The sequence below is a fragment of the Rutidosis leptorrhynchoides genome, chromosome 1, assembly GCF_046630445.1.
Source record: "Rutidosis leptorrhynchoides isolate AG116_Rl617_1_P2 chromosome 1, CSIRO_AGI_Rlap_v1, whole genome shotgun sequence".
NCBI classification, from domain to species: Eukaryota; Viridiplantae; Streptophyta; class Magnoliopsida; order Asterales; family Asteraceae; genus Rutidosis; species Rutidosis leptorrhynchoides.
This window is the reverse complement of record NC_092333.1, coordinates 538887323-538895775: the sequence shown is the minus strand read 5'-3', so window position 1 is coordinate 538895775 and position 8453 is coordinate 538887323. Positions and strand designations below refer to the sequence as shown.

Here is an 8453-nt window from a genome sequence, read left to right as displayed (position 1 = left end):
AAATATTATATTATATTCTTGTGCATAGTTGACTCATAATTTTGGCTCCGATGTCTCGTACATTTACGCCCGGTTTATGTCTCAGTCCCGGTTTCTCAAACGTCTTTTCGTACAATTTAATATCGTGTAATTTGCGTTCCGCGACTTGCATTCTTGTCAAACTTTAGATGTTTTTCTTCGATAATTTAAACCACTTGGAGTGTAACTTGTACGTTTGAGCATTTTGGACGTTTTCGCCTTTTAAATCTTCGTTTTCGACTTTAAATCTTCATTTTTGAGCGATCTTCGTCTTTCGTCTTCGCACTTATTTATTTAAACAATTACAACTAAAAATAAGGAAATTACAATTAAAAACATTACATTCTGGAATGATATTACGACTAAATATTTGTTCGTTTGGAGCAATATCAATTATCCCTACACTTGAACGTTGCTTGTCCTCAAGCAATACAAAACTTGAAATAAACTTCACTCAAATCACTTCTTTATTCTCACACTTTATACATCAGTGATTTTGATACGGCGGTATGAACAATGATAGTAACGATGTGATTTACAGTCCCACATGACTATGAAAATTTAGATCCTTAAGGAAATTGGATCTTTATGAAAACTTTTGATCTTTTGAAAATTCAAGCTAGATTTTACCCTAGACAAGTTTTCCGATTTAACCCTTTATCGGTGTTGCAAAATGTTTTTGTGGGTTTTGTGGGTTACAGATTTTTAAATTTTAGCTCAAAACTTGCGGTTTTGTGTCACCCACTTACTAACCTTGTATTAGGAAAGCACACGTCCAGTATACTTGCTCTGTATATTACCTTTCGGTAAACTACCGTCCGGTTGTAAAGGAAAGCGTTGAACAAGCAACTGTTAAGGCAATGTCTAATGACATGCATTTGATTATGGTCCAAAAACGTGTCGGATGCAATTACTATCCTTTGTAGGAGAAATAGCAAAGATCACCCTATAATTTTTCGGTCTGGCACAAGGTCCTGTCTTTGACCATGCTATGCAACCACCGTTCTTACGGTTGACACCCGATTTGGTTCAGGTGACCTAATGAATTCTTGATGAATTCTCAGTATTTTACGTTCAATGGTAATGAACGCATTGAAAATAGGTTTTCAGAAAACAAATCGGTTTTAATTTGATCAAAATATTTTCTCGTTCAAGCTCGAGTTTAGATATCATTGAATTCCATGAGTTTGTAATTCTCAATCTTTAAGTTCAATCTCAAGGATTGAGTAATATCAGGCTTAAAAGCTGATTTTTAATCTTTAAGGAGATTATCCTTTCTGGGGGTCTGATTCATTAGTCTTATCAAGCTAATTTGCACGGTGCCCTCCCCATTTTACAAGACAGATCCTCTCATGGTTAGGATAAGTCTGACCACATGGCGACCCTGTTTGATGTTGAGGTCCGTGGATTTCCAGCTGATTTTCGAGAAAACTTTTCAAGGTTTTTCGTAGACTCTACAACTGGTCTGGACGACAACTTCCTGACCTAAATCAAGAAGCGCGTTTCTTTTTCTGAAGACTTTACTTCATTTTAATGATGGAATTGATTCATCGTGTAGATCCATCTTTTCTTTCATTTATATTACAATTTAATGGGTAAAACAAATTTATACAGCCCAAAACAAAAGTACCTGCAATAAACTTCGCACAAACATGTGATAACAGTTCATATATATTGACAAATCTCCCTACACTTGGCTTTTTTCATGCGTCTTTTTTTATAAAAAAATAAATTCAAGCGTTTTAGCTGTTTCTCAATTTATGTCATTTTTTAGGGTAACAATAATTTCGGTACCCGCACCTAGTTTTATCGTTCATAAACATATTAAACAAGATTTAAATTCATTTAGTTAAAAAATTTTAAAATTTTTCACAAAATTTAGAAAATAAGCCTAGTGTAAATCCGAGAGAATTTATAATCCCTCCCCACACTTGAGATCATGCAATGCCCTCATTTGCAATGAAATCAGACAAGATTAAATTCACCAGGGCAATTATAATAGAAAGGGAGTTAAAACCTCTTTAGCTCAATAGCCTTAACTTGCGGGATTTCTGTTAATTCTGTTGATGTTGATTTGTCTGTCATTCGAAAATTTCCGTCATCTTTTCACATGTTTCGCCAAAAATTGGTTGCTTTTGCTGAACTTAATTTCAGTCTTTAAAAATGCGCCTTTTACCCTTGTTAGTACATAAAATAAAATACAAACATATATACATATTTTTGAAGTTGGGTATATTATCCCATATTCATGTAATATTTTTAGCATACTTTAGATCAATAATATAAAAATAATGATAATAAAATTTTTCGCCCCTTCCTTGGGTAAAGTAATTTCGGTTCTACGACCTAGTTTTCAACTCACGACGAATTTTAGAAATCATTTTTTTAAACTTAATGAAATAAAGTAAAATTTGTTTTTAAATTCACACAAAATTTAAATTTAAAAAGCATATTAATTTCATACAAAACTAAAAAAAATCAGAATGGAGGGAGAAGACTAGTTATTTAGTGTCTGCTAGCGGAAAAGACCAATCAGGCTCCACTCTTGAAATAATTTGAAACGTTTTAAGAAGGCGAGTGGTTAGCTAATATTACCCTGAATTTATTTATCCTTAGGGTAGAATGTGATGTCATCTCTTTCAGTGTTGTTGAATCCTTCATAATAGAATTTAAGTCTACGTATCCGGATGGAAATGCTTGTTTTACTTCATACGGTCCCCTCCATCGGGACTTAAGTTTCCCAGGTGAAAACTTAAAACGTGATTGAAAAACTAGAACTTTGTCTCCTGGTTCAAATGCTTTCTTCTCTTTTAAGCGAGTATCGTGCCATTTCTTAGTTCTCTCTTTATAAGATCTCGAGTTTTCATATGCTTGAAGTCTTAGTTCATCTAATTCAAGCAATTGTAAGAATCGATTTTCTCCGGCTTCCACAAGGTCTGTATTACATTCTTTTAGTGCCCAATACGCCTTGTGTTCAATTTCGACAGGTAGATGACACGCCTTACCATATATTAATCGGAAAGGAGTGGTACCAATGGGCGTTTTGAATGCAGTTCTAAATGCCCAAAATGCATCATCTAGCTTTCGATGCCAGATTTTTGGATTATTCTTAACCGTTCTTTCTAAAATTCGTTTAAGACCTCGATTTGTGTTTTCAACTTGGCCACTCATTTGAGGGTGGTAAGAAGTTGAGAAACGATGATTAACTCCATATTTTTTAAGTACTTTCTCGAGTAATTGATTTGTAAAATGAGTTCCACGATCACTGATTAATGCCTTTGGAAGCCCGAATCGTGAGAATAGGTTTTTAAGAAAGTTGACAACAACTCGAGCATCGTTAGTGGGTAGGGCTTTTGCTTCAGCCCATTTAGAAACATAATCGACTGCTACGAGAATGTATTTGCATTTGTTAGAAGCGGGGAATGGACCCATGAAGTCAATACCCCAAATGTCAAATACTTCGCATACTAGGATGCTTTGTTGTGGCATTTCGTCTCTCTTGGAGATATTTCCAGATCTTTGACAAGCATCACAGGTTTTCACCATGTTGTAAGAATCTTTGAAAATAGTAGTCCAGTAAAAACCTGAGTCAAAGACCTTCTTAGCTGTATAGCTTGGTCCAAAATGTCCGCCAGCTGGTCCTTGATGACAGTGCTCTAGAATTTGTTGAGCTTCTTTACCGTATACACATCGACAAATAACTTGATCTGCTCCTATACGAAAGAGATTAGGGCTTTCCCAGAAGTAAAACTTTATATCAGCGAAGAATTTCTTCTTTTGCTGATAAGTTTGATTTTTAACAAGAATTCCTGCGGCTAGATAATTGGCAAAGTCCGCAAACCATGGAATTTCTTCTTCCGTTTTAATTTTTATTAGGAACTCGTCTGGAAAAGTATCGTGAATAACAGATTCATCGAGTGATTCTAAGTTAGGATTTTCAAGACGGGACAAGTGATCTGCAGCGAGATTTTCAGCACCCTTTTTATCCTTGATTTCAATGTCGAATTCTTGTAGGAGAAGAATCCAACGAATTAGTCTAGGCTTAGCATCTTGCTTCTTGAATAAGTACTTTAGGGCTGAATGATCGGTATAAACAATTGTTTTAGATAACACTAGGTAAGATCTAAATTTATCGAAAGCAAAAACTACTGCAAGAAGCTCCTTCTCAGTGGTTGTGTAATTCAACAGAGCTCTTGTAAGTGTTTTACTTGCGTAGTAGATTAGTTGAAATTTGTTATCTAGACGTTGACCTAAAACAGCTCCCATCGCGAAATTACTTGCATCACACATTAGCTCGAAAGGTTTGGACCAGTTGGGTGATACCATAATGGGTGCATTCGTAAGTTTCTCTTTCAGAATGGAGAAAGCATTTAGACATTCGTCGTCGAAATCTAATGTACTGTCTTTCTCAAGAAGTTTAGTCATGGGTCAAGCGATTTTGGAAAAGTCCTTTATGAATCGCCGATAGAATCCCGTATGACCAAGGAAACTACGAATTCCCTTGACATTGGTTGGAGGAGGAAGTTTTGAAATAACGTCGATCTTAGCTTTGTCTACTTCCATTCCAGCTCGAGAAATCTTGTGTCCTAAAACATTGCCTTCCTTCACCATGAAGTGGCATTTCTCCCAGTTTAAAACAAGATTTGATTTTTCACAACGAATTAGCATTCGTTCAAGGTTTGAGAGACATGAGTTGAAGGAGTCTCCAAAAACAGAGAAATCGTCCATAAAGACTTCTATACTTTCTTCAATCATGTCATGAAAAATTGCCATCATACACCTTTGGAAGGTGCCTGGTGCGTTGCATAATCCGAATGGCATTCGTCGGTAGGCAAAAGTACCAAATGGACAAGTAAATGTGGTCTTGTCTTGGTCTTTTGGATCAATTGGAATTTGAAAATAACCGGAGAATCCATCAAGGAAACAGTAGTAATCTTTTCCCGCCAAACGTTCTAGCATTTGGTCGATAAATGGTAGCAGGAAATGATCTTTCCTTGTAGCGTCGTTTAGACGACGATTGTCTATACAGACTCTCCACCCAGTAACTGTTCTTGTAGGAACGAGTTCGTTCTTATCATTTAGAATAACAGTCGTACCTCCTTTCTTGGGTACTACTTGTACAGGACTTACCCACGGGCTATCGGATATAGGGTAAATTAACCCGGCATCAAGTAATTTGATAACCTCCTTTTTAACAACTTCTTTCATGTTAGGGTTTAACCTCCATTACCTTTGTACCACGGGTTTAAAATCTTCTTCCATTAGAATTTTGTGGGTACAATAAGCAGGGTTAATCCCTGGAATATCAGTTATTTTCCAAGCAATTGCCTTTTTGTGGGTTTTTAAAATAGACATTAACCTACCCTTTTCGTCATCGGAAAGTTTTGATGAAATTATGACGGGTAATTGTGACGTTCCTTGGAGATAAGCATACTCCAAATGTTCCGGGAGTTCTTTAAGTTCCAAGGTGGGTGGTTCTTCCAAGGATGATTTTATCCGGAACCTATTACCATCGGTAATTTCTTCAAAAGGTTCATCTTCCCCAGGAATTTCTTCTTCTACGTATTCTTCATCAGTGACTACCTTCAACAGCTTGTCTAACTCTATATCGACATCAAAATCTTCACCTTCACCCATCGGGGTGAAATCTAAGGTGTTGACATTTAATAGTTCTTGTAGTTCCTCCTCAATACAACAATCAATAATGTCTATTTGGAAACATTCGTCATCAGGAGACATAGGGTGTTTCATAGCCTTATCTATGTTTAATATAATTCTATCCTCACCTACACCTAAGCTGAGATTTTTCTCTTTTACGCGCACAATTGCGTCTGCAGTATTTAGAAAGGGACGCCCTAAAATTAGGGGAACCTTACTATCTTCTTCCATTTCAAGAACAACGAAATCAGCAGGAAAGATTAAGTGATTTACTTTAACCGGTAGGTTTTCAGCAATGCCAATAGGATAGTTGTAAGTTATATCAGCTAATCGTATACACATCCTAGTTGGTTTTGAATTACCTAAGTTCAATTTTAAGTACAAGGAGTGAGGCATAAGGTTAATGCTTGCTCCTAAATCAGCTAATGCATCGTACATTACTGAATCTCCCATCAGACAAGGAATGATGAAACTTCCAGGATCTCCAAGTTTTGGTGGCAAATTTTTCTTTTGTAAAATTGCCGAGCATTCCTCATTAAGGAATGTGGTTGAAACTTCTGCATATTTTCCTTTGTCTGCTATAAGATCTTTGATAAACCTTCCATAATTCAGCATACCCGCAAGAACATCTACAAGCGGTACATTTATACAAATTTGCTTAATCATGTCAGCAAACTTGTTGTATTGTGCTTGTAATTTATCTTTCTTCAAACGTTGCGGATATGGAATTGGAGGTTTGTATACCTTCAATGGTGGTTGATTTTGAGTCTTTGGTGCACTTGTGGTTGGCATCGTATTTTCTTCCACCACAGGTTCATTTTCTTGTGAAACATGAATAGGAGTGAGAGGCTTTGGAATCTCTTGGTTAATGGTTAACCCAGTTCGCGTAGTGATTGAATTAACTTGCGAAATATTACTTGAATTTTGACTTTCCTTACCCTTAGGGTTTGGTTGCGTGTTGGATGGTAAAGTGCTCGATTGCCTTTCAGCAAGCAATTGGGATATTCTTCCCATATCTCTTTCAAGGTTTTGAATTGACGCTTGATGATTCCTTTGTACTTGCTCGTTTTCCGTTTGGGATTGATGAAGTTGTCTCTTCACTTGCTCATTCGTTTCTGATTGAGTTTTGACAAAATTCATCATAACTTCTTCAAAGTTAGATTTCTTCTATACTGGTTGCGTGTTATGATTTTGTTGTTGATATGGTAATTGAGGTAACGGTTGTTGTTGGAAATTTTGTTGAGGTGGAAATGGAGGTTGGCTTCTATTGAAAAAGCCAGGTGGTCCATTTCTTTGAAAAGAAAAATTCTTCGGGTTTTGATATCCTGGGTTTGCAGGTTGATAATTAGAATTTCCTCCTTGAAAATTTCCTTGTCTTTGATTGGCCATAAAATTAACTTGTGCTACTGAGTTCATTGGTCGATCATTGATATCACAATCTTTCGTGAAATGTGGTTGTCCACAGATTTCACAGCCTACTTGCAATGCTAAAACTGTTGAATTTAGTTTCTCTATTTGTCTTCCAAACTTTTTGAATTGATTCGACAGTGAAGCTATGGTTGTATTACTGTCTTCATTTTCTTCAAGGCTTGCCACCGCCCTTCTAGGTAGTTGATCTCTAGACGGTGTCCATTCAAAAGTATGAACTGACATGTCTTCTAACATGTCATACGCTTGATTTGGTGATTTGTACATAAATACTCCTCCAGCGGAGGAATCTAATATACCACGAGTATGTTCATCAATACCACGATAAAAAGTTTGTACTATTTGCCCTTTTTGCAATCCGTGTTGCGGACAATTTCGTAACATTCTTTTTAATCTTTCCCATGCATCATAAAGAGTTTCATCCGACTTTTGTTTAAAAGTGGTGATTTCAGTTCTAAGTCTTTCAGCTTTTAAAGGTGGGAAAAATCTGGTAATGAATTTTTCTCTTAATTCATTAAAAGTTGTGATAGAATCAGGTTTTGATGCTTTCAACCATGCTTTTGCGTCTCCGATTAACGAATACGGAAAAGTTCTTAACTTAAATGCATCTGAAGAAACATCTTTGTTTTTGTACAGTTCACATAAATCTTTAAAAGCTTCTAAATGTTCTATCGGATTGTTATTAAGTCTTCCGTCGAATTGGTTTTCACGAACCATGTGCATAAACTGCCCCTTGACTTCCCAGTTTTCAGCCTCAATTTCAGGTCTTCTTATAGATGAAAGAGCGAGAGGGGAAACAGTTTGTCTGGTATTTCACATCGGTAGATCATTTGGATCAGGTGTTACTTCAGCCATTTCTTCTTTAATGATGATGGTTTCTGGTTCAGTTTTGATTTCTGGTTGACCACTAGTGTTTCCTACTTGTTTATCTTTTTTGTTGTTTTTCGGTGTTTTCGGTTTACTAGTACTACCTAATTTTTTTTGTTTTTCTTGTTTTAATCTTTTGTTCAAGTTTCTCTCAGGCTCTGGATTAAGTGCAACGAGTTTAGGATTTCCTGAATGGGTCATACAATTACAAAATTGTATGTAGTCTTGAAGGATTTATTCACTAAGTGTATGAACATTGAACTTTCTTGAAAATGAATTTTCACGAAAGGATCGAATAACTAAAAACGATGATAAAAACCTTTAAACAAACATATTTTTCTTCTGATTTTGCCCACGTTTCGAATAGCCAAAAGATGCAGCAGAGGGGCAGGATTCGTTTGGTCTCAATATAATTGAGTACTGTTTGGCTCCAATAACCCAGTCCATGTACAAATCCAACTATTACTACGAATCAGAAAAAT

At 36.1% G+C, this 8453-nt stretch overlaps 1 non-coding gene across 1 annotated transcript; it reads left to right on the top strand.

Annotated features, from left to right (window-relative positions):
• The first annotated feature begins 7459 nt into the window (after positions 1 to 7459).
• LOC139886686 (small nucleolar RNA R71) lies at positions 7460 to 7566 on the top strand. Its single transcript, XR_011772560.1, has one exon. It is a non-coding gene; the product is annotated as a small nucleolar RNA R71 (small nucleolar RNA).
• Positions 7567 to 8453: the final 887 nt, after the last annotated feature.